The 27,440-nt window shown below is 42.6% G+C and overlaps 1 protein-coding gene and 1 long non-coding RNA gene across 7 annotated transcripts in view; one reads left to right on the forward strand and one right to left on the reverse strand.

The window, feature by feature from the left end:
* unc5a (unc-5 netrin receptor A) overlaps positions 1–27,440 on the reverse strand; it is a 260,234-nt gene that overhangs the window by 138,469 nt on the left and 94,325 nt on the right. The gene's annotated exons all lie outside the window — the stretch shown is intronic.
* On the forward strand, positions 2,662–3,293 carry LOC142397241 (uncharacterized). Its single transcript, XR_012772685.1, has 3 exons — positions 2,662–2,760; positions 2,864–2,967; positions 3,069–3,293. It is a non-coding gene; the product is annotated as an uncharacterized LOC142397241 (long non-coding RNA).

Consider the following 27,440-nt stretch of genomic DNA (forward strand, 5'->3'; position numbering starts at 1 on the left):
CCTCCTGCCCGAGGGGAGTGGTGCAAATAGTCCATGTGCAGCGTGAGAAGGGTCAGCTGTGATCCGACCTGCTCGCCCCATAGTCTTGGAGAGGTGCAGGTCATGGATAGATGGGAGGCTGCAGCCCATCACATTCTCAGCGGTGCGCACAGCTCGCTGCAGTCTGGGTCTGTTCCTGTCGGAACTGACCATGAGCTGCTCGGAACGGAGCTTTGTGAAACTGTAGTCAGTGAAATGCGCAGCGCAGCGCAAAGGAAAACTCCGCGGTTGGGGAAGCTTTTAAAAATAAATAAAAGCCATTGATTGCGAACATTGCTTTCCGGGGGAAGAATTTGTATTGATCGTAGTCCGCTTTTACAGCCTCGGAAGGTACACAAGTTCCTGTTTCTCGCCAAAGGGGCGTGTCTGAAACGGAGTGGCTGTGGACTTGGGTGCGGGGGGGCGCGATTGCTGAAAAAGTTACGTCACTTTTTCACAAAAATGGATAGGGGGATATATATTAAAAAGGCGAGTACTTGAAACAGAGGTTCTGACACTTGCTGGCACTTCATGAGTACTCCCCACAGCGGGGAGACTCAGGACTAACACCAAAAACGGGGAAAAGACGATTTGGATTCTCTATCCCCTCTAAGTAATGTCACAAGCTGGATTCGAACCGGCGTCATAAAATGTGATGGGGTTCAGAAACATGTGAAATATCCATTAGGCTACAGATTATTATTGGAAACCAAGAGTGTCAAAGAGTTTATATTCATAGTTAAGTCTCGCGATGCAGCACTGTGACGTCATGTGAAACCCTCCTATAGCCTGTGTTTTGTATCACGTGATTCTTTTGGGGCTGGCCGCGCCTGCTTTAAATAGTTGGGTTTGGTCAACCGCTCTCAGTTCATGAATGTTCTTTCTTGGACGTTTGTGAGCTTAAAGTTTTCAAACAGTTGAAAAACTGCTGAACGCTTTTTCTTCATTTTTCTGCAAATCTTCGATTGTTGGACTTTATCTTTCCGAGGTAAGTTTTGTTAAGTTATTTTGTTTTAATCAGTTAAGGTTGACCGTGATTCTGTTTTGATAGTTAATGCTTTGAAGTTTATTAAAAATTACTCAGTTTGAAACTATCAATCTTTTTGTAAAGAGAATATACGAAAGAATGAATTAATGTAATATTAACTGTATAAGGTAAGGGCGTTAATACTGTGTTTTTTGGGTCGCTGTCGGTGGCTTGCTGTCGGTGGCTTGCGTGCCTCGTGCTGCGTTTAATAGCATGGCTGCTAACAAAAGGCTGCAATGTAAACGAACGGGGAGACTGGCGTGTTTACGCTAGCATACTGCCAACATGGTGGATAGGGACGGGGCGCTGTACTACGACGATTTTCAATACAGTCTGTTCACTTTTCTTCGGTTGAAATTAAAAAGGATTTTGTTTTATTGATAATTGTGTAGCAAATGTAGACGGTATTTAAATTACATGCGTTTTTAAGGAGAACTCCGGTATTTTCAACATTAAGCCTCATTTCTGAGAGAAGGAAGACATGTTTGTAGTTCTCTCGCACTGGAAATGCAATACACCTAGCAGCATTTCTGGTGCGAGAGAACTACAAACATGGCCTACATCAAAAAAGCGCTGAGGGGGGTTTTAAAACATTGCAGACGACTCAGAAAAGAGGCTTAATGTTGAAAATACCGGAGTTTTCTTTTAATAAGCCGCAAAGGTGTGTTTTTTTTTCTTTTTTTTGTGCTGCTGTTTTAAAAATGAGTGACTGATTTTGATAAGCTATTTAAACTAAAGGCTGATTCATACCTCTTAAAGCTGCCGTCGGCAACCTTTATTTAGTCATATTAGCTTGAACTGTTTTGGGATTCTGGAAGTAGAATATTAAATGGGCTGTTTAGGAAAATTCCCAAATTCTGTAGCTTTCTCTAAAGCCTGTAATCATGCTTGCAAAAATCGAGCGCTCCCGGCTGTTTTTAACCAGTCACGTTAGGTTTATTATTTCTCTATCTGAGCAGAACAGTCACCAACCACGTGTTCCAAGCTGAGCGTGAGTCTGCCCCTAGCTTGTGTGCGCGCACACTGGTGTGAACTCACGTGCACAACCTCGTCCACAGAGGGGGAGTGACCTGAAAGTCGGAAAATTCGAAATTAAACAACTTTCAGGTCCTTCCCCCTCTGTGGACGAGTTTGTGCACGTGAGTTCACACCAGTTAGCGCGCACACACCAGGGGGCTTGCAAGGGCTTGCATTGTTTTGTTTCATGTTTGGAATGATCAATAGAGAGCAGAGGAGCTTGGTTTTATCTGTTATACTATTAAATATATATATTAAAACTTTTATACTTGTTAAAAGTATCATGATATCATAAGTTGGAGAGTGCTGTCCTAGTTAAATTTTTTTTCATGTTTATCCATGAGGATTGAATGTTCCTTTTCAATGGTTTTATGTATTTACTGGCTTTCACTGTGCAGAAAACTTTCAAATCATTTGCAGTCAACTTAACATTACTGCTTACTTTCATAATTAGGATAAATGGTAGTATTTGCTCTTGTAAATATATGTATTTTTAACGGATTTTAGTAGTTGTCTTTTTGTATATTGTCTTATCATTGAGACTGTGCTGTAATCCCTTATGTTTTTGTCATATTTCTCTAATGTCAATTTGCAGATGCCACGAACTAGTCGTAGATCTCAAGCTGCTCGTCGCCGTGCTGAGGCTTCGCCTGTTCAGCGCATTGGCGTACCAACGCCATCCAGTGACTTTGTTGGCCGTGAGTATCATTTATATATTATTAAAGAATGGAGAGTATTTGTATATTCTGTGTGCTAATATATATTGTTTTCAGTGATTAATATATATCTTTTCCTTTATAGGCCGCGGAACTGGGCGGCGACACAAAGCGAACGAATGGCCAATCAGCGAGCATACTGGGCGTCGTCACAAGCTGGTCATTCCGGATGGGAGCCTTGATAAGAAAGTATGAAAATTTTCATGCTATTCAAATATACAATGTAGAAATGGATTGCTTATTGTCAGTTTGCTATAATTTGTCTTTTTTTTTTTTTTTTCCTCCCATAGCTGGTTCTTGTTATCGGGGCGTCCCATTTGCGGTCCTTGGCAGATGGCATTGTTAAAATGCAAGGAGGTTTCGTATCTTTTGCCTTTATGTCGACTCCAGGGGCTGACGCAGATCAGCTGCGCAAGGAGGTTGAGAAGGTCGTACTTCCTCGTCGTCCTGACGCTATTTGCGTTTTTGCTCCATCCAACAACCTCACGTCCAGCATCAACCACCAAGAGGCAGGACGGGCCTTTAAGTTGTACCTGGAGGCAGTTCGTGAGCACTGCACTAAGGTGTGTTATTTTATTTTCAAGTCAAGTTTATTTATATAGCGCATTTCAGACACGTGCAATTCAATGTGCTTCACATTAAAAAAGGAATAAGAAGAATAAACGTAACAAAAGAGAAATAAAAAAAACTTAAAACACCAAGCATCAGTAGTTGATGTATTTGTAAATAAAGTAATTTGATAATGCAATTCTTCCTCTAGGTGTTCTGTATCGGTATGATTCCACGCTTGACGGAATCCATGGAGAAACAGGAGCTATTCCAGCAGGAGTATCATCGTGTTTCGGCAAATCTAAGTATGGAGTAAAATAATTCTGAGTTCATTTCCAGTATTTTGATGGCAGTTGTCTTTGGTGAAAAGGATGTTTGTATAATTATACATATTTTTCTATTCAGAGATGCCGTTTTATTCCATTGCCGAGGACTTCCCCCTAAGTCGCGTCGATCTGTGGAGTTATGATGGAGTAAGTACAATCTTATTCTGAAGTTAGAAAGTGGTGAGAATTTATATTCAATACTTATTTTACTTGTCTGTTTTGCTGATTTATATACCTTTTATTTTGGTTTAGATTCACCTTGATGACAACAAGGGGATGCGCATCCTCAGTGATCGCATTTGGGTGTTTGCGCATCAGTTCCTGGAGCTGTCTGCACCCAAGCCACTGGCCACGAGTCAGGCAGCTGCCCCGTATAAGCAGAGGTATGTGCCACGTCTGGTTGTGAAGGGAGTGGAACGAGTCCCACGTCCACCGCCTCCAGAGTGGACAACCGTGAGATACGGCAGGAAGGTAAGGAAGCTTGTTGTTCCCAATGTACTTTTATGCAAGGATGGGATTTAAGTTGGTGTGTAATGTTCTGAAATGGCTTTTGTGTGTTCTTTTTATAGAGGAGCCATTCGGGGGAATCTGACTCTGATTCACCCAAGGAAAGGGTGGTTCCTGATAAGGTGAGTGTTTCACAACCACTTGTTGTAAAGCATTTTTAATGTGATTAGTATATTCATTATTTCAATTTTTGTGTAACAGATTGCTACTCCAGTTTTGAAGGAGTGTTACATCCCCCTGAATCCTGTTCGTTTTTCACCTGAGTTGTTGGTTGCCATGGAAAAAGTTTCTCCAATGGCAGTGGCAGATGTTCACACAGGCAACGAGGTAAGTTGCAGCAAAGTGTATTTCAAAATATAGTCTCAGTATTGTCTTTTAGAAAAGACACAGATCTGACATGTTGTTTGTGTTATAGATGAAGCCTGTGGAACGTCTCAAGACACCAGCTGTCTTAAGGACCAGGCGTGTGAGACAGCAGGTTTGTAAAACCTCAAGCGAGTTAACTTTTCAGAACTTCAATGAGGATAATTGTTCATAATTAATTTATTTGTCTTTGTCTTTCAGGTTTCAGCCACACCGAGCGTAACTCCTGCCGCTGTTGGTGTGGGGCTTGTGTCCGTGAAGAAGAATGTAAGTGTGGTCCATATTTAGCTTTTTTATTATGTTAAATGTGTAAGTAATATGAAACCTTAAAGTGTATTACTGAAAACACTTGGTCTAAATTATTTGGAATCTTGGTTTAAATTCAGATGAGTTAATGTAATGATTTTGTTTTATAGGTTGAGGCAACATCCAAACAGGTGGATGTCTGCGATGTGGTGCGTTCTCCCCATCCTCGGGAGGTGTCTGACTGTCCTGGTTTGGTGTCTGTCTGTCCGTCCGAGCTCGTTTCTGACCGGGAGGTTTGTATAACAACATTTTTGGTAGTAAATGTAAAGAAATGAATACAAATGAAAGAAATTATGTTTTCTAATGTCGTTGTAGATGCTTGAGGTGTCGGTGGATTTCGAGTGCAGCCAAACAAGAGGTCAGTGTGTTAACTCCAGTTCTTGCAGGTGTTCAGAGCGGTTCCCCCCTTCTCTTATTTTAGGAACAGTTAGTCATAGTAATCAGTCTGTTAGCAATATTTTAATGTCCAGTAGTGTTGTAGCTGCTATAAAACACCAAACTTCTCCAATTTGCACTTGGAAATCATCGGATGTCGATGCAGTTGATGCTGAAGGTCAGAAGTTGGCAGAATATATTGATACAGAAAGACCTCAGAGAGGCACAAAGCCAGAGTTTTGCAAGTTGGTGGAGCGACAGATTATTTTTGGTAAAAAATGGAAAGTACTAATTGGGGGTAGTAGTTATGGTCAATTTAATTTTAATCTGGAGGAGGAATTTAGTGAGAAGTTACAGATGTATTTGTTGAGAAATGGAATGTGCATCCTTAATCTTGAGGGTTCATGTAGCTTGGTTATCCATCATGAATCTTACTTTGTCATTGTGGACTGTGGAACAAGAAATTTACAGGGGTTGGCATCAGAAACGGGTACATCTGTAGTGGTATTTAACACTTGCTTCAATGATTTAATGATTCACATTATGAATCTTCGGAAATCATTAAATGCGACAGAGTATGGCATGTCTGCGATTTCTGTACAACAGAGTAGCTTTGGTTTAGAAGCATGTACCACAGTCACTGCTGACAGGCAGGTCACAGACGAACGTCATGGTGCCAGTTCAAGTAGTCAGCAATCAGTTAGAGGATCATTCCATCAGGGCGATGATCGGTTTAAGTACGGAGGACTGCAATGTGCAGCTGTGACTCTTGTTGCTTTAGCAAAGCACAAGATGGATAGTGTTTTTTCATGGCATTCTGACACATTAGATAATGTTGTTGTCAGAGGTGACGCCTTGTACACTTATTTGCGGGACAACAATCTGATTAGTGGTAGGAAGGAAACGCTCTGTGTTTTAGACTTGCCGAAGCAGGTTGATATTGACGGGTGTACTTTAGATGTGACGTATGGAGATTTTGTTGCTGGACAAGTAGATGTTTTCCAGGGTGAGTTCCTAGATTCTGGTGCGCACACTACTCTCCGTGAAGGATTGCAAAAGATGTGCGCCACATATGAAACTTGTGTTCTGACTATAAATGGAAGTACCTGCGCTCTTATAAGTCAGAATGGAAAGTATGCCGTTGTAGATTCCCATGCACGTGATTGTAATGGAATGGTAAGTGTTTCAGGGAAAAGCAACGTTTTGTATTTAAACAGCTTTGATGATCTTTTGAATTATATTGAGAGATATGCTAGGCAAAAGAGAACCAGTCCCAAGGAATTTGAAATTAGTGGTGTGCAAATTGACATGCACAGAAATGAGACTTCATTTAGTCCATTTGGCAGTAATTTGTTGAAACCTGTCTGTGTTCAGGAAGTCTTGTGTACAGATAAATCTAGAGGGCAAAAGCAAAAGAAGCCTCAGAGTAGTACATCTTGTAACAAGATACAAGAAACTCATGAAGATCTTGTAACTTCAGATGTGTTTGTCACCAATGTGAGGACTAGAGCGTTAAAGTTTAATCCTCTTTCAAAAGTGGTGTCAGAAGCTGTTTGCAAACACTTGAACGTAGAATGCGAGAAAGGTGAGTCATCATCTGACTTGGTTGGGGACTTGGGGATACCATGCAAGGTGGAACCCATCGTCGGGGACGGAAACTGTTTTTTCCGGGCTGTTAGTCAGGCTGTAAGTGGAACTCAGAAATGGCACAGGAAAATTAGACTTGCCGTAGTGAAACAGTTAGAAAGGAATCCTCAAATGTATTGTAACATTTTGAGAAATGAAAATTCCTCTATAAAAGAGTATATTAAAAGATCAAGGATGCAATATGTTGGATCCTGGGCAACTGAAGTGGAAATTCAAGCTGCAGCAGACTGTTTGGGTGTGAACATAGTTACATATTATATTGATAAATGGCTTGAATATAAATGTAATGCTGGTCAGATCTCAAATCAGTGTGTGTATCTACAAAATATTCATGGTAACCATTACGAGACAGTTGTTTGTGTTAAGCAAACACAACATTGTTATGGTTATTGTAAGGAAAGGGTCTCCATTTCTCAAGGGTATAGTGTTCGAAATAAGACAACAAATGAACCTAATGTTTTAGAAAGTACAAAAACTGCAAACAGTTACGTACTGGATGATGATAGTGTCATTATTCATAATGCTAATACACATTTGTCATTTAATCCTGTGTGTACAGATGTTTCAAAAGCTTTGTGCAACAAGTATGATATTACATTTGTGAAACGGGACACACAAGGATCCACAGCTTCTGGGCCTTTGGGGAGTGTGTGTAAGACTGAAGAGATTGTAAAAGATGGTAACAGTTTTTTCAGAGCAGTGTCTCAAGTAGTAAGCGGTTCCCAGAAGAGTCATCGCAGAATACGACTGGCTACTGTTTCTTATTTGGAGAAGAACGAAGAGGGTAAACGGTTGATTGGTAAAGGATTTTCTTCTGTGTCTGACTATGTTAAGAAGTCCTGTATGAAGTATGTTGGACATGAAGCTTCTGAAATTGAAATGCAGGCAACTGCAAATGCATTAGGGGTGAATTTGTATGTGCATAATGGCAAGGAATGGGTAAAATATGGGTGTACAAGCTCCACTGGTATAAATGAAGGAATATATCTGAAATGTGATGGTTGTCATTTTGAGGTTATTACCTGTGTCTTGCAGGGTGATCAAGAGTCTTGCTATGATTTTTGTAAAGTTAATGGTGTATCAGACACACCATACAAGTGTAGAAGAAAATCCAAAAAAACAAATGACAGTAAAGAAACAAATAGTTTAAACACTGGTTCTCGACATTTAAAGAAGAAAGTTGCATTTAAAAAAGTGATGGAATACCAACAAGATTTGGAGTATAAAGACAAGATGAAATTGAAAAGTAAAGCAATGTATCATACACAAATATCTTATAAAGAGAAAAAGATTGCAGAATTAAAAAGAAAGTACAGGGAAGTCAGGTTTTATAGAGAAAAAGTAAAGGCATTGTTAAGGATGAAATATCAATTTGATATATTATATCAACAGAAGAAAAAAGAGCTTAGTAAAGAAAAATATAAAAATGATTTGGTGTATCAAGAGAAACGTAAGACTTTGTGGAAAAAAATATACAAAGATGATTTACTGTTTCAAGAGAAACTTAAGAATTTAAGTAAAGAAAAATATCAATTTAATTTAGTGCATAAGGAAAATGTAAAGGCATTGAGTAAAGAAAAATATCAGTTTAATTTAGTGCATAAGGAAAATGTAAAGGCATTGAGTAAAGAAAAATATCAGTTTAATTTAGTGCATAAAGAAAATGTAAAGATGATGAGTAAAGAAAAATATCAATTTAATTTAGTGCATAAAGAAAATGTAAAGATGATGAGTAAAGAAAAATATCAATTTAATTTAGTGCATAAAGAAAATGTAAAGATGATGAGTAAAGAAAAATATCAATTTAATTTAGTGCATAAAGAAAATGTAAAGATGATGAGTAAAGAAAAATATCAATTTAATTTAGTGCATAAAGAAAATGTAAAGATGATGAGTAAAGAAAAATATAAATATGATATAGTGCATAAAGAAAGAAAGAAGATGATGAGTAAGAAGAAATTTAAGCTTAATTTGCAGCATAGACAGAAATTAAAAGAGATTTGTCGTAGAAGGTATCATGGTAACATGGAACATAAGAAAAAGGTTTTAGTGCGTGTGAAGTTAAATCAACAGCAACGTAAGGAAATGTTAAAAGAAATTGACTTTGTTATCAACCAGTTTTTAGATAAGGTTAAAGATGGGCCTGATTTTGTCTGCTGTGTCTGTCATAGACTGCTGTTTAGACATCAAGTTTTAGTTTGTAAGAAAGATTTCTATTCTAAAAGCCAATCTAGTGCTATAATTGCTGCAAAATGCATTTCTGAAGATTATGTGCACAAATGTGACAATAGTTGTGCTGTGCAATGCAAATTGACAGAGTCATCCAGAGGTAAACTGATGATTTGTTATACCTGTCATTACAAGATGAGCAAAGGTGTAATGCCACCAGAAAGTGCGACCAACAATTTAAATGTGGATGTTATCCCAACACAATTGGCTTGTCTAAATAGTTTAGAACAGCATTTAATAGCTTTACATATACCATTCATGAAAATGTTGGCTTTACCCAAAGGGGGACAAAATGGCGTACATGGACCAGTGACTTGTGTTCCAGCAAATATTGTTGAAACATGTAATGTATTGCCTCGTAGTAATATGGAAGGATCTTTGCTTGCTGTAAAATTAAAGCGTAAATTAACTTACAAAGGTCATTATAAGTATCAGTTTGTTGATACTTTGCATGTACGGGAAGCACTTAAGTATTTAAAACAGTTCAACAAATATTATAAAGATATAGATTTTAATGAGAATTGGATCAATGAGTTTTGTAGAGATGAAGATGATGTTTTGGAGAAAGATGTCAGTGACATTTCTGAAAAAGAATTGGAGGAGACTGAGGAGCTGTTGCACGATCGACAGCAGCATTGCATGTTTCAAGATACATGTCTCATGCCCGTTGACATAGGCCAGGAAGCTTTGGATCAGTATTTGGATAACATTTTAAATGTTGCTCCTGGTGAAGGTAATAATCCAGTAAAATTATTAAGTGATCCAGAAAATGAAGCCAAGTGCTTCCCTGTTTTGTTTCCATCTGGACAGAATACTTACCATGCAAACAGGTCACATCGTTTAACATTGTTTCGGTATTTTAATAACAGGCTTTTACATGCAGATGGTAGATTTTCATCCAACGTTGAATATATATTTTATGCACAGTACATGTCTGAATTGGAACAGGTTATTTCTAACGTGTCAGTAGCATTGCGTAAAGGGCAATGTGGTAAATCCCAGAATTTGGGTGACTTGTTGAAAAATGAGGAGTCTTTGAACAAGTTGTTGGAGTTTGATGATGGCTATCGGTTCCTAAAACCCATTAGAGGGACTCCAGCTTTTTGGCAGTCTGCAAAACGGGACATCCTAGCCTGTGTTAAACAGCTGGGTAAGCCTACTTGGTTTGCGTCGTTTTCATCAGCAGATATGAGATGGACAAATCTTTTATATACCCTTTTGAAACAGGATGGGCGAACAGAGACAGCTGAGCAATTGGAGTGGGCAGATAAATGTGAACTGTTACGTCGAAATCCTGTGACTGCTGCCAGGATGTTTGATTTTCGATGGCATGTTTTCTTAAGAGAAGTTCTCATGTCTCCTGCTAATCCCATTGGTAAAGTCGTTGACTATTACTATCGTGTTGAGTTTCAGCAACGTGGTTCCCCTCATTGTCATTGCCTTTTCTGGATTTCTGGGGCTCCAATCCTAGATAAAAACACAGATGAGGAAGTTGTGGAATTTATAGATAAGTATATAACATGCGAACTTCCATCTGAGGACGAACCATTGTTTGAAGTGGTTACATCTGTTCAGCAGCATTCAAAACATCACTCAAAATCATGTAAAAAGAAAAACACAGTTTGTCGTTTTAATTTTCCCCGACCTGCATCGAGCAGAACATTTATTTGTCGTAGTGAAAAAGATAAGGATAAGACTTGTACATGTAATTTGGATAAAACGAGCAGCAATGTACAGTGTGCCTGTGCAAGTAAAGAGGCTATGGCTCAAAATCAGGCAAAGGAGATTCTGAGTAAAGTGAAGAGTCTCCTTGCAGATGAAACTTGTCCCTATAGGACTGTAGAAGAAATTTTTCAAAGACTGGGTATAAATCAAGAAATATTTGAAAAGGTCTATAAACTAGTTAGTCGACATACACATGTAGTTTTGAAAAGGGACATTAATGAAATTTGGATTAATCAGTATAGTCCGCCGCTGTTAAAAGCATGGAATGCTAATCTCGATATTCAATATTGTGTAGATGCATACGCTTGTTGTGTCTACATAGTTTCTTACATGTCAAAAAGTGAGAGAGAAATTGGCCTCATGCTAGGAAATGCCCAGAGAGAAGCATCCAGAGATGGCAATGTTAGTGCTAAAGAAGCGTTAAAGAAGCTTGGTAGTGTATATCTACATAATCGGGATGTCTGTGCTCAGGAAGCGGTGTATCGACTAACCAGTATGCATTTAAAGGAGTGTTCTAGGAAGGTTGTTTTTATTCCAACTGGAGACAACATTGTGAAAATGAGTTTACCTATTTCTGTTTTGAGACAGAAGGCAGCTACAAATGATCTTAGTTCAGAAGAAATGTGGATGACTGGTTTGGTTGATCGCTATAAAAATCGTCCAAAAGATGACATTTTTAACGATATGTGCATTGCAAAGTTTGCATCTGACTATCGGGTTCTGTCCAAGAACGAAAAATGTAAATCTGCTGTCAAGTTGAATAATGGTTTAGGTTTTGTGGCCAAAAGAAGTCGAACACAACCATCAGTTGTTCGTTATGCGCGTTTTTCAGAGACCAAAGATCCAGAAAAGTTTTATCAGAGCATAATGCAATTATTTCTGCCGTATCGCGTTGATGATGATCTGAAGCCTTCAGGTTGTGAAAGATTTGAACAATTTTATAGACTTGGTGTGGTTAAATTTATTGATGGAACCAAACATTTAGTGAAGTCTGTCGTAGATTTAAATAGAAGTGAATTCGAAGTGGAATCTTTTAACCTGGAGGCAGCAGATGAGGTGGTTGGCGACGTACTGCTTGAAAATGCATGGTGTGAGTTGTGTCCTGAAGTGGAGATGGAACGGTTGGAGGGTGTGGAAGGAATGAAACAAATAAAGGCAATGCTGAGTGATGAAAAAGAACACATCCCAGATTTAAGCTCATCTTCCAAGGGAAATTTATTTGAGAAAAAGAGCACGCTGACTAGAATCGAAGGCTTAGCATTAATTAGATCTTTGAATGAAAGACAGTTCTCTGTTTTTTACCAAATCAGGCAATGGTGTTTAGACAAGGTAAATGGAAAAAATCCTGAACCGTTACACATTTTAATTACAGGAGGTGCAGGCACAGGTAAAAGTCATTTGATCAGAGCGATTGAATATGAATCAAAACGATTATTGTCACCAATGTGTCAATACCCTGACAACACACCTGTTTTATTGACTGCTCCTACAGGTATTGCTGCGTATAATTTGGAAGCAACAACAATTCACACAACATTTTCTATTGGAATTGATGTACGCTTACCGTACACTCCTTTGGGAGAAGAGAAGCTCAATTCATTACGTCTGAAATATAGTGATGTACATATTCTCATCATAGATGAAATATCAATGGTAGATCACAATTTGCTATCATATGTGCATGGTAGATTGCGGCAGATCAAACAAACGGGAAACGTAGGCTCATTTGGAAACATTAGTGTGGTGGCAGTTGGAGATTTCTTCCAGTTACCTCCTGTCAAAGGCAAACCGTTGTATTCTGATGGAGTAGGCAGCAACTTGTGGTCTGATTTATTTAAAGTTGTGGAACTAACGGAAATAGTACGGCAAAAAGATTTAGTGTTTTCCCAGCTGTTAAACCGAATGAGGACTCGTTCAAAAGAGACCCCTATGCTACCTGGTGACATAAACGTTTTAAAAGTTTGTGAAACGGGTGAGGTCAGCTCAGCCTTGCATATATTTGCAACAAATGAACAAGTAAATGAGCATAATATGAAACAGTTGTTTGAGAGTTGTCCAGAATATGTGAAAATTGAGGCACAGGATTCTGTAAATGATAAAAAAACAGGCAAATTGCGGTTGTTGCAAGGGACTCACGCTAAAGCTTTACATACCGGTTTGTCAGAGGTTCTGTTGTTGGGTAAGGGTGCACGCGTTATGCTGTGTAAAAACGTGGATGTCGGAGATGGTTTAGTTAACGGTGTTTGTGGCACTGTGACAGATATCATAATACCAGAAAAGGACAAGTTTCCTAAATTGGTTTATGTTAGATTTGATGACGATCGTGTAGGCATCCACAGAAGGAAAACATGTGTATATGGGTCCTCGGATGTGGTTGGTTCCACACCTATTGTACCCGAGGAGGAAAGAGCCACTGTTAAAGGTGGATTACGACGACAATTTCCACTGAAATTGGCGTGGGCCTGTACGGTACACAAAGTACAAGGCTTAACCGTAGACAAAGCTGTTGTTTGTCTAAGCAAAATCTTTGCACCTGGTCAAGCTTATGTTGCTCTAAGCAGAGTTAGGAGTCTTTCTGGTTTGACCATTAAAGACTTTAATGAAAAAAAGATTTATTGTAAGGATGACATTACGGTTGCTATACAGAGTATGACACCCCTTTTGATGTGTGGACCTACACAGTTCAGCGGATTTGACACATCTGCTTTCACTGTGTTCTTAATGAACGTCCAAAGTTTAAATCGACATGTTAAAGATTTAGCTTTTTGTACTCAGCAATGGAAACCTAAATGTATTGCTGTAACAGAAACATGGATTCTTGAACTTCAAGCTGATACGGTAAAGATTGATGGTTACAGTTTCAACAACTGTCCCCGACGTTTATCGTATGATGGTACCCAGCCATCATTGATTGGGTTGCAAGACCAACAACATGGCGGTGTTGGCATGTATACTGCAGATGGTGTGGAATATGAAGTTTTAAAGCCACCACAGGTCAATTTAGAGTGTTTAATTTATAACTTTTTGCATGTTAACATTAAAATGGTTGTAATTTATCGCTCACCACAGTATCCTCTGTCATTATTTAAAACCAATTTGGTAAAGATGCTTGACTGGCTGGAGCAATTGGCAACTGGAACAATAGCGTTGATGGGAGATTTTAATGATGATATTTTAAAGTCATCAACTATCTTAAATTGTGTTAAAACCAGAGGATATGCTCAAATAGTCCAGGAAGCAACTACTGAAAAGGGTAGTTTAATAGATCACATCTATGTTAAATCAGATGTTTATGAGGGAGAAGCAGTGGTAATACCAACATATTTTAGTGATCATGAAGGAATTCTGTGTGGTTTTAAGCTGATTTAGTTATTTAATGAAATAATTATGTTTTAGTTTTTGAAGTACAGATGGAGAGTATATTTGGGGGGAAGTATTTATTTTTTTTAATGGTTTTTTAACTATTCAAAACCCTCCGAGCAACATAACAAAGTTACACAGAACCAGGGAAACAACACGACACCAGAACAAGGACAGACGACAGCGAGCACTGATAAACAAGGTGGCCTCGACCTACCATTGCACACTGTACATAAAAATCCACAAACATTCTCAAGGAGCTTAACAACTCCATTGCACACAGCACATAAACAAACAACACCGGAGTGTGGTTTTAAGCTGATGTAGTTTTTGATGAAATAATTATTTTGTAGTTTAAGTACAGATGAGAGTAAATTTGTGTACATTTAATTTGTATAACTATTAGTTTTGTATTTTAAATGAAGTTTAAGTTTTCTGTATATTTTACAAGGTTTAAAAAATGACAATTCTGAATCCCAAAAAGTTGAACGATGTGACAGCTCACAGGCAAGAGGGGGATTCTCCGCCACGATTTGCCTGTGTGACCTGCCCCGTCTCTTTCCTGTCCCAAAGGGGGCTCTCACTTCACATCAGGAGGAAGCATCCCGATGCATACTTCTGTGCACGGAAGGAGCTGCCGCTCAGTAAGTCAGGACTGAAGACAAAGGCAGAGACTAAGACGGGAACTAATAGTGGCCCTTCCGCCTGTCTCGAAGGTGGCGCATTAGCTAAGCACTTTAATGACCTATGTTATGAAATTTGTGTTCTATTTAACAGTAAACAAAAGTCTTTTGTAAAGGTTTCGTTTCTTGCATTAAGACGGCATTTATTTAGCTTTCACAGATATATTTGAAAGTAGTGATAAACGGCTATTAATATAAGTTAACATACAGAAATTAGCATGCTGTTCTTAATGCAAGTTTTGCTTTGCCTTGTCATATAGCATTAAAAAAAGCAAAAGGCAATGGTATTGGTACTCCCACTTGTGGGATGGGGTTCGAATCCCTGTGTTGCCCTGCTGATTTGTGCTGACAAGTTTGAACAAGTTTTGATGACAAGTAGAAAACCTTTAAACTCTGGACTGGCAAAGTGTGCGTTCAAAGATGTTTGGTGCCGATGTAAAGAAGTTATGAGAAACATGAGCATAATAGAAATTCTTGTAGGATTTTTGTTTGTGTCGATGTGATTAATTCTGGTCTGTTATAATACACAGAAAGTGTCGCTGCTGAACAACGCTACGGCCTTTTGACTGCAAAAGGGCCAACACTGCCGCTCCAGTGGCGTCATAAATCGTGTCACGCCTTTCCTGCACGAGGCAGAGTATTGTAATCTCCCAAATGGCCTTCACTCCACAACAGTATGACACAAGCGGAATGTGTTCAACGTTGGACCGATCTCACCTTCTAGACAAGAGTTCCTATTTGTTGATTCTATTGTTTTAACATTCGATGTTTTTTTTGGGGTGCCATTTTAAAACTGTTCACCAAGACTAAAGATTAAAAGTAGCCTTTGGCTAACTGGCATGTTATAGATGTACTGTTATTAATATGCACTGTCTTGTTAATAAATAAAATTGAAAATTTGAGTGACTGTCAGTTTCTGTTTTGTGGCGAAGGATTGGAGAGGACTTGTTGAAGGCTATTCAACATATGATGTGTGGCTATGAAGAGTTAGTGGAAAAAGTCAGTGCATTATGTGTTAAAACGTTTTTATTGGACGGGGCTTTTAGTGAGTTGTAACAATGTAGCACACCAATGTTTCCAGCGCTGCTCCGTAATAATGCACCAAACATATGATACAGATAGGATGATGTCTCAGGGAGATGCAGTTGTTTAAATGATCTAGGGGCGCACTGGAGTCACACTCCAATATATTCCTATTGGGCTCTTTAGAGGTTAACAAAGGTCATTCATATGTAGTTTGGTGGTAATCAAATGATGCATGTGTGATTTAGAGCCGAACGTATGCAAACGGCGAGGGATTGGAATGTGCCATTAAGCCACGCCCACACTATTTTGTAGGTCCTGACAAGACGCACAGGTGTGCTGAGTTTCATGATTGTCGTTCATAGCATGGCTTGGGGCTGATGTTTTTAGATGTTCTAGGGGGCGCTGTGGAGGCATTAGGCCACGCCCATCAAATATTGGACCTCACACCTGTTGGGGGGCGGATTAGGATCGATCCAAGTGAGTTTGGTGCATCTCGGCTCAAAACTGTAAAATTTAGAGCCAAACGTATGGTGACGGCGTGATGTCTGACTTCACCAAGCAGTCATAGCCACGCCTTCAACTGGAAACTGTTGGTCCTTTAAAGCAAGTTAGACCAACTTGTTATCTGTATTCTGACACAAGATCATGTTGATTAGGTGAAGGGGGCCAGAAATGGAGCTTTCCAAGTAAAAAAAGTGACTTCCTGTTCTGAGGGGGCGGGGCTTAGATAACGTCAGCATATGACCACATAGGATTGACATGCATCCAACATGGATGACTCATACCAAGTTTGGTGCAGATTAAACTTTTTAGGTGAAAGATATAGCGTTTCGTTTACACTGGCGAGTACGCCAAGTTCGCCGCTTGGCCAAGCCCCCTAAACATGCTCAAAAACTCAAGTCTTCTGATAACTTTTGTGCCCCCATCCCTTAACTGCATACTGAGCAAAAATGAAGTCCGTAGCTCAAAATCCCTGGGGCGTGAAAATTTTCCTGCGAGGTGTGTAAATATGAAAAATGGCCAAAATTTGCCCTTTGACCCAAAATGGCCGCCTCCTTGTACAATTTAGAGCATACCTCCAAGAGACTTTTTTTCTTGATTTGAGGCGATCTACGTACATACCGAGTTTCAGATCTGTACGACGTACGGTTCGGTCTATCTCACGTTAGGTGGCGCTATAGAGCAGTTTGGCGACGCCCACTTTCGAGTACATTAAAAACATGTGATTTCACGCGGGGGACAATTTTGGGTAAAGTTTCAGGAGTTTTCGAATACGTTAAGGCATCCCCATTCGCGATTCCGCGTGGAGAAGAAAAAGAAGATGAATAATAATAATAATAATAATAAGAATAGTGAAATCCTTCAGTTACAATAGGCCTTCGCAGCGCTTAGCTGCTCGGGCCTAACAAGAACTGCAAGCAGTGATAACGGCCCTCGCAGCCAAGCGCAGCTCCGGCCATGCGACCGCCTGACCACCGGCACCGCCGCCCCGACGTGGTCATCGACGCCGTCACGCGTCTCCCGCGCACGTCCACCGGGCGGAGCGTGCGACGAATCTCCCAAATCGCCTTCAGTCCACGTCAGTACGACACCAGTGGCACGTGTTCAAAGTTGGAGCGATATCTCACCTTCCAGACAGGAGTTACCGTCACTTCCTGTTTTGTGGGGGCGGGGTTTAGCGACGTCAGACATATAGCACGCCAACGTTTCAAGCGCCGCTCCGTATTGATGCACAAAAAATATGGTGCAGATCGGATGATGTCTCAAGGAGATATAACTGTTTATATTATCTAGGGGGCGCAATGGAGTCACACTCCAATATAATCCTATTGGGCTCTTTAGATGTGAACAAAGGTCATTCATATCTAGTTTGGTGCAAATCGGATGATGCATGTGAGATTTAGAGCCGAACGTATGCAAACGGCGAGGGATTGGAATGTGCCATTCTCGCCACGCCCACACTATTTTGTAGGTCCTGACAAGACGCACAGGTGTGCTGAGTTTCATGATTGTCGGTGAAAGCATGGCTTGGGGCTGATGTTTTTAGTTGTTCTAGGGGGCGCTGTGGAGGCTATAGGCCACGCCCATCAAATATTTGACTGCACACCTGTTGGGGGGCGGATTAGGATCGATCCCAGTGAGTTTGGTGCATCTCGGCTCAAAACTGTAGAATTTAGAGCCAAACGTATGGTAACGGCGTGATGTCTGACTTCACCAAGCAGCCATAGCCACGCCTTCAACTGAAAACTTTTGGTGCTTTAAAGCAAGTTAGACCAACTTGTTTTCTGTATTCTGACACAAGATCATGTTGATTAGGTGAAGGGGGCCAGAAATGGAGCTTTCCAAGTAAAAAAAGTGACTTCCTGTTCTGAGGGGGCGGGGCTTAGATGACGTCAGCATATGACCACATAGGATTGACATGCATCCAACATGGATGACTCATACCAAGTTTGGTGCAGATTAAACTTTTTAGGTGAAAGTTACAGCGTTTCGTTTACACTGGCGAGTACGCCAAGTTCGCCGCTTGGCCAAGCCCCCTAAACATGCTCAAAAACTCAAGTCTTCTGATAACTTTTGTGCCCCCATCCCTTAACTGCATGCTGACCAAAAATGAAGTCCGTAGCTCAAAATCCCTGGGGCGTGAAAATTTTCCTGCGAGGTGTGTAAATATGAAAAATGGCCAAAATTTGCCCTTTGACCCAAAATGGCCGCCTCCTTGTACGTTTTAGAGCATACCTCCAAGAGACTTTTGTTCTTGATTTGAGGCGATCTACATACATACCGAGTTTCAGATCTCTACGACGTACGGTTCGGTCTATCTCACGTTAGGTGGCGCTGTAGAGCAGTTTGGCCACGCCCACTTTCGACTCCATTAAAAACATGCAGTTTCACGCGGGGGACAATTTTGGGCAAAGTTTCGGGAGTTTTCGAATACGTTAAGGCATCCCCATTTGCGATTCCGTGCGGAAAAGAAAAAGAATAATAACAAGAACTGCAAGCAGTGATAACGGCCCTCGCAGCCAAGCGCAGCTCCGGCCATGCGACCGCCTGACCGCATGCACCGCCGACCCGACGTGGTCATCGACGCCGTCACGCGTGTCACGCGCTGGTCCACCGGACGGAGCATGCGACGAATCTCCCAAATCGCCTTCAGTCCACGACAGTACGACACAAGTGGCACATGTTCAAAGTTGGAGCAACATCTCACCTTTCAGACAGGAGTTACTGTCACTTCCTGTTTTGTACGGGTGGGGTTTAGTGACGTCAGAAATGTAACATGCCAATGTGTCAAGCGCCGCTACGTAATGATGCACAAAAAATACGGTGCAGATCAGACGATGTCTCAAGGAGATATAGCTGTTTAAATGATCTAGGGGGCGCACTTGAGTCACACTCCAATATAATCCTATCGGGCTCTTTAGATGTTAACAAAGGTCATTCATATCTAGTTTGGTGCAAATTGGATGATGCATGTGAGATTTAGAGCCGAACGTATGCAAACGGCGAGGGATTGGAATGTGCCATTAAGCCACGCCCACACTATTTTGTAGGTCCTGAAGAGACGCACAGGTGTGCTGAGTTTCATGATTGTCGGTGAAAGCATGGCTTGGGGCTGATGTTTTTAGATGTTCTAGGGGGCGCTGTGGAGGCATTAGGCCACGCCCATCAAATATTGGACCGCACACCTGTTGGGGGGCGGATTAGGATCGATCCCAGTGAGTTTGGTGCGTTTCGGTTCAAAACTGTAGAATTTAGAGCCAAACGTATGGTAACGGCGTGATGTCTGACTTCACCAAGCCGCCATAGCCACGCCTTCAACTGAAAACTGTTGGTACTTTAAAGCAAGTGAGACCAACTTGTTTTCTGTATTCTCACACAAGATCATGTTGATTAGGTGAAGGGGGTCAGAGATGGAGCTTTCCAATGAAAAAAAGGGACTTCCTGTTCTGAGGGGGCGGGGCTTAGATGACGTCAGCATATGACCACGTAGGATCGTCGGCCATCCAACATGGATGACTCATACCAAGTTTGGTGCAGAATAAACTTTTTAGTTGAAAGTTATAGCGTTTCGTTTACACTGGCGAGTACGTCAAGTTCGCCGCTTGGCCAAGCCCCCTAAACATGCTCAAAAACTCAAGTCTTCTGATAACTTTTGTTCCCCCATCCCTTAACTGCATACTGACCAAAGATGAAGTCCGTAGCTCAAAATCCCTGGGGCGTGAAAATTTTCCTGCGAGGTGTGTAAATATGAAAAATGGCCAAAATTTGCCCTTTGACCCAAAATGGCCGCCTCCTTGTACGTTTTAGAGCATACCTCCAAGAGACTTTTGTTCTTGATTTGAGGCGATCTACATACGTACCGAGTTTCAGATCTCTACGACGTACGGTTCGGGCTATCTCACGTTAGGTGGCGCTGTAGAGCAGTTTGGCGACGCCCACTTTCGACTCCATTAAAATCATGCAGTTTCACGCGGGGGACAATTTTGGGCAAAGTTACGTGAGTTTTCGAATACGTTCAGGCCTCCCCATTTGCGATTTCGTGCGGAAAAGAAGTAAGAAGAACAAGAACTGCAAGCAGTGATAACGGCCCTCGCAGCCAAGCGCAGCTCCGGCCTTGCGACCGCCTGACCGCCGGCACCGCCGCCCCGACGTGGTCATCGACGCCGTCACGCGTCTCACGCGCCCGTCAACCGGGCGGTGCGTGCGACAAATCTCCCAAATCGCCTTCAGTCCACGTCATTACGACACCAGTGGCACGTGTTCAAAGTTGGAGCGATATCTCACCTTCCAGACAGGAGTTACCGTCACTTCCTGTTTTGTGGGGGCGGGGTTTAGCGACGTCAGAAATATACCACGCCAACGTTTCAAGCGCCGCTCCGTATTGATGCACAAAAAATATGGTGCAGATCGGACGATGTCTCAAGGAGATATAGCTGTTTATATTATCTAGGGGGCGCAATGGAGTCACACTCCAATATAATCCTATCGGGCTCTTTAGATGTTAACAAAGGTCATTCATATCTAGTTTGGTGCAAATCGGATGATGCATGTGAGATTTAGAGCCGAACGTATGCAAACGGCGAGGGATTGGAATGTGCCATTCTCGCCACGCCCACACTATTTTGTAGGTCCTGACAAGACGCACAGGTGTGCTGAGTTTCACGATTGTCGGTGAAAGCATGGCTTGGATCTGATGTTTTTAGATGTTCTAGGGGGCGCTGTGGAGGCATTAGGCCACGCCCATCAAATATTGGACTGCACACCTGTTGGGGGGCGGATTAGGATCGATCCCAGTGAGTTTGGTGCATCTCGGCTAAAAACTGTAGAATTTAGAGCCAAACGTATGGTAACGGCGTGATGTCTGACTTCACCAAGCAGCCATAGCCACGCCTTCAACTGAAAACTTTTGGGGCTTTAAAGCAAGTTAGACCAACTTGTTATCTGTATTCTGACACAAGATCATGTTGATTAGGTGAAGGGGGCCAGAAATGGAGCTTTCCAAGTAAAAAAAGTGACTTCCTGTTCTGAGGGGGCGGGGCTTAGATGACGTCACCATATGACCACATAGGATTGACATGCATCCAACATGGATGACTCATACCAAGTTTGGTGCAGATTAAGCTTTTTAGGTGAAAGTTATAGCGTTTCGTTTACACTGGCGAGTACGCCAAGTTCGCCGCTTGGCCAAGCCCCCTAAACATGCTCAAAAACTCAAGTCTTCTGATAACTTTTGTGCCCCCATCCCTTAACTGCATATTGACCAAAGATGAAGTCCGTAGCTCAAAATCCCTGGGGCGTGAAAATTTTCCTGCGAGGTGTGTAAATATGAAAAATGGCCAAAATTTGCCCTTTGACCCAAAATGGCCGCCTCCTTGTACGTTTTAGAGCATACCTCCAAGAGACTTTTGTTCTTGATTTGAGGCGATCTACATACATACCGAGTTTCAGATCTCTACGACGTACGGTTCGGTCTATCTCACGTTAGGTGGCGCTGTAGAGCAGTTTGGCGACGCCCACTTTCGACTCCATTAAAATCATGCAGTTTCACGCGGGGGACAATTTTGGGCAAAGTTTCAGGAGTTTTCGAATACGTTAAGGCATCCCCATTTGCGATTCCGTGCGGAAAAGAAAAAGAATCATAATAACAAGAACTGCAAGCAGTGATAACGGCCCTCGCAGCCAAGCGCAGCTCCGGCCTTGCGACCGCCTGACCGCCTGCACCGCCGACCCGACGTGGTCGTCAACGCTATCCCGCGTCTCCCGTGCCCGTCCACCAGGCGGAACTTGCGACGAATCTCCCAAATCGCCTTCAGTCCACGATAGTACGACACCAGTGGCACGTGTTCATAGTTGGAGCGATATCTCACCTTCCAGACAGGAGTTACCGTCACTTCCTGTTTTGTGCGGGCGGGGTTTAACGACTTCAGGATTGTACCACACCAACGTGTGAAGCGCTGCTCCGTAATGATGCACAAAAAATATGGTGCAAATCGGATGATGTCTCAAGGAGATATAGCAGTTTACATGATATAGGGGGCGCACTGGAGTCACACTCCAATATAATCCTATTGGGCTCTTTAGATGTGAACAAAGGTCATTCATATCTAGTTTGGTGCAAATCGGATGATGCTTGTGAGATTTAGAGCCGAACGTATTTAAACGGCGAGGGATTGGAATGTGCCATTCTCGCCACGCCCACACTATTTTGTAGGTCCTGACAAGACGCACAGGTGTGCTGAGTTTCACGATTGTCGGTGAAAGCATGGCTTGGATCTGATGTTTTTAGATGTTCTAGGGGGCGCTGTGGAGGCATTAGGCCACGCCCATCAAATATTGGACTGCACACCTGTTGGGGGGCGGATTAGGATCGATCCCAGTGAGTTTGGTGCATCTCGGCTCAAAACTGTAGAATTTAGAGCCAAACGTATGGTGACGGCGTGATGTCTGACTTCACCAAGCCGCCAGAGCCACGCCTTCAACTGAAAACTTTTGGTGCTTTAAAGCAAGTTAGACCAACTTGTTATCTGTATTCTGACACAAGATCATGTTGATTAGGTGAAGGGGGCCAGAAATGGAGCTTTCCAAGTAAAAAAAGTGACTTCCTGTTCTGAGGGGGCGGGGCTTAGATTACGTCAGCATATGACCACATAGGATTGACATGCATCCAACATGGATGACTCATACCAAGTTTGGTGCAGATTAAGCTTTTTAGGTGAAAGATATAGCGTTTCGTTTACACTGGCGAGTACGCCAAGTTCGCCGCTTGGCCAAGCCCCCTAAACATGCTCAAAAACTCAAGTCTTCTGATAACTTTTGTGCCCCCATCCCTTAACTGCATACCGACGAAAGATGAAGTCCGTAGCTCAAAATCCCTGGGGCGTGAAAATTTTCCTGCGAGGTGTGTAAATATGAAAAATGGCCAAAATTTGCCCTTTGACCCAAAATGGCCGCCTCCTTGTACGTTTTAGAGCATACCTCCAAGAGACTTTTGTTCTTGATTTGAGGCGATCTACATACATACCGAGTTTCAGATCTCTACGACGTACGGTTCGGTCTATCTCACGTTAGGTGGCGCTGTAGAGCAGTTTGGCGACGCCCACTTTCGACTCCATTAAAAACATGCAGTTTCACGCGGGGGACAATTTTGGGCAAAGTTTCGGGAGTTTTCGAATACGTTCAGGCATCCCCATTTGCGATTCCGTGCGGAAAAGAAAAAGAATCATAATAACAAGAACTGCAAGCAGTGATAACGGCCCTCGCAGCCAAGCGCAGCTCCGGCCTTGCGACCGCCTGACCGCCGGCACCGCCACCCCGACGTGGTCACCAACGCCGTCACACGTCTCCCGCGCCCGTCCACCAGGCGGAGCGTGCGACGAATCTCCCAAATCATTTTCAGTCCACGTCAGTACGACACCAGTGGCACGTGTTCAAAGTTGGAGCGATATACCACCTACCAGACAGGAGTTACCGTCACTTCCTGTTTTGTGGGGGCGGGGTTTAGCGACGTCAGAAATGTACAATGCCAACGTGTGAAGCGCTGCTCCGTAATGATGCACAAAAAATATGGTGAAGATCGGAGGATGTCTCAAGGAGATATAGCTTTTTAAATGATCTAGGGGGCGCACTAGAGTCAAATTCCAATATAATCCTATTGGGCTCTTTAGATGTTAACAAAGGTCATTCATATCTAGTTTGGTGCAAATCGGATGATAAGTGTGAGATTTAGAGCCGAACGTATGCAAACGGCGAGGGATTGGAATGTGCCATTAAGCCACGCCCACACTATTTTGTAGGTCCTGACAAGACCCACAGGTGTGCTGAGTTTCATGATTGTCGTTCAAAGCATGGCTTGGGGCTGATGTTTTTAGATGTTCTAGGGGGCGCTGTGGAGGCATTAGGCCACGCCCATCAAATATTGGACCGCACACCTGTTGGGGGGTGGATTAGGATCGATCCCAGTGAGTTTGGTGCATCTCGGCTCAAAACTGTAGAATTTAGAGCCAAACGTATGGTAACGGCGTGATGTCTGACTTCACCAAGTCGCCATAGCCACGCCTTCAACTGAACACTGTTGGTGCTTTAAAGCAAGTTAGACCAACTTGTTATCTGTATTCTGACACAAGATCATGTTGATTAGGTGAAGGGGGGCAGAAATGGAGCTTTCCAAGTAAAAAAAGTGACTTCCTGTTCTGAGGGGGCGGGGCTTAGATGACGTCAGCATATGACCACATAGGATTGACAAGCATCCAACATGGATGACTCATACCAAGTTTGGTGCAGATTAAACTTTTTAGGTGAAAGATATAGCATTTCGTTTACACTGGCGAGTACGCCAAGTTCGCCGCTTGGCCAAGCCCCCTAAACATGCTCAAAAACTCAAGTCTTCTGATAACTTTTGTGCCCCCATCCCTTAACTGCATACTGACCAAAAATGAAGTCCGTAGCTCAAAATCCCTGGGGCGTGAAAATTTTCCTGCGAGGTGTGTAAATATGAAAAATGGCCAAAATTTGCCCTTTGACCCAAAATGGCCGCCTGCTTGTACGTTTTAGAGCATACCTCCAAGAGACTTTTGTTCTTGATTTGAGGCGATCTACATACATTCCGAGTTTCAGATCTCTACGACGTACGGTTCGGTCTATCTCACGTTAGGTGGCGCTGTAGAGCAGTTTGGCCACGCCCACTTTCGACTCCATTAAAAACATGCAGTTTCACGCGGGGGACAATTTTGGGTAAAGTTTCGGGAGTTTTCGAATACGTTCAGGCATTCCCATTCGCGAAACCGCGTGGAGAAGAAAAAGAATAAGAATAATAATAATAATAATAGTGAAATCCTACAGATACAATAGGCCTTCGCAGCGCTTAGCTGCTCGGGCCTAATAAGAAGAATAGTGAAATCCTTCAGAAACAATAGGCCTTCGCAGCGCTTAGCTGCTCGGGCCTAACAAGAACTGCAAGCAGTGATAACGGCCCTCGCAGCCAAGCGCAGCTCCGGCCTTGCGACCGCCTGTCTGCCGGCACCGCCGCCCCGACGTGGTCATCGACGCCGTTCCGCGTCTCCCGCGCCCGTCCACCGGGCGGACCGTGCGACGAATCTCTCAAATCGCCTTCAGTCCACGTCAGTACGACACCAGTGGCACGTGTTCAAAGTTGGAGCGATATCTCACCTTCCAGACAGGAGTTACCGTCACTTCCTGTTTTGTGGGGGCGGGGTTTAGCGACGTCAGAAATATACCACGCCAACATTTCAAGCGCTGCTCCGTATTGATGCACAAAAAATATGGTTCAGATCGGATGATGTCTCAAGGAGATATAGCTGTTTAAATGATCTAGGGGGCGCAGTGGAGTCACACTCCAATATAATCATATTGGGCTCTTTAGAGGTTAACAAAGGTCATTCATATCTAGTTTGGTGCAAATCGGATGATGCGTGTGAGATTTAGAGCCGAACGTATGCAAACGGCGAGGGATTGGAATGTGCCATTCTGCCACGCCCACACTATTTTGTAGGTCCTGACAAGACGTACAGGTGTGCTGAGTTTCACGATTGTCTGTGAAAGCATGGCTTGGAGCTGATGTTTTTAGAGTTTCTAGGGGGCGCTGTAGAGGCATTAGGCCACGCCCATCAAATATTGGACTGCACACCTGTTGGGGGGCGGATTAGGATCGATCCCAGTGAGTTTGGTGCATCTCGACTCAAAACTGTAGAATTTAGAGCCAAACGTATGGTAACGGCGTGATGTCTGACTTCACCAAGCCGCCATAGCCACGCCTTCAACTGAACACTGTTGGTGCTTTAAAGCAAGTGAGACCAACTTGTTATCTGTATTGTGACACAAGATCATGTTGATTAGGTGAAGGGAGGCAGAGATGGAGCTTTCCAAGTAAAAAAAGTGACTTCCTGTTCTGAGGGGGCGGGGCTTAGATGACGTCAGCATATGACCACATAGGATTGACAAGCATCCAACATGGATGACTCATACCAAGTTTGGTGCAGAATAAACTTTTTACCTGAAAGTTATAGCGTTTCGTTTACACTGGCGAGTACGCCAAGTTCGCCGCTTGGCCAAGCCCCCTAAACATGCTCAAAAACTCAAGTCTTCTGATAACGTTTGTTCCCCCATCCCTTAACTGCATACTGACCAAAAATGAAGTCTGTAGCTCAAAATCCCTGGGGCGTGAAAATTTTCCTGCGAGGTGTGTAAATATGAAAAATGGCCAAAATTTGCCCTTTGACCCAAAATGGCCGCCTCCTTGTACGTTTTAGAACATACCTCCAAGAGACTTTTGTTCTTGATTTGAGGCGATCTACGTACATACCGAGTTTCAGATCTCTACGACGTACGGTTCGGTCTATCTCACGTTAGGTGGCGCTGTAGAGCAGTTTGGCCACGCCCACTTTCGACTCCATTAAAAACATGCGATTTCACGCGGGGGACAATTTTGGGTAAAGTTTCGGGAGTTTTCGAATACGTTCAGGCATCCCCATTTGCGATACCGCGTGGAGAAGAAAAAGAATTAAAATAATAATAATAGTGAAATCCTACAGATACAATAGGCCTTCGCAGCGCTTAGCTGCTCGGGCCTAATAAAAAAAATAGTGAAATCCTACAGATACAATAGGCCTTCGCAGCGCTTAGCTGCTCGGGCCTAATAATAATAATAGTGAAATCCTACAGATACAATAGGCCTTCGCAGCGCTTAGCTGCTCGGGCCTAAATATAGCTGTTTATATTATCTAGGGGGCGCAATGGAGTCACACTCCAATATAATCCTATCGGGCTCTTTAGATGTTAACAAAGGTCATTCATATCTAGTTTGGTGCAAATCGTATGATGCATGTGAGATTTAGAGCCGAACGTATGCAAACGGCGAGGGATTGGAATGTGCCATTCTCGCCACGCCCACACTATTTTGTAGGTCCTGACAAGACGCACAGGTGTGCTGAGTTTCACGATTGTCGGTGAAAGCATGGCTTGGATCTGATGTTTTTAGATGTTCTAGGGGGCGCTGTGGAGGCATTAGGCCACGCCCATCAAATATTGGACTGCACACCTGTTGGGGGGC

Source organism: Odontesthes bonariensis, chromosome 13 (assembly GCF_027942865.1).
Source record: "Odontesthes bonariensis isolate fOdoBon6 chromosome 13, fOdoBon6.hap1, whole genome shotgun sequence".
NCBI lineage: Eukaryota > Metazoa > Chordata > Actinopteri > Atheriniformes > Atherinopsidae > Odontesthes > Odontesthes bonariensis.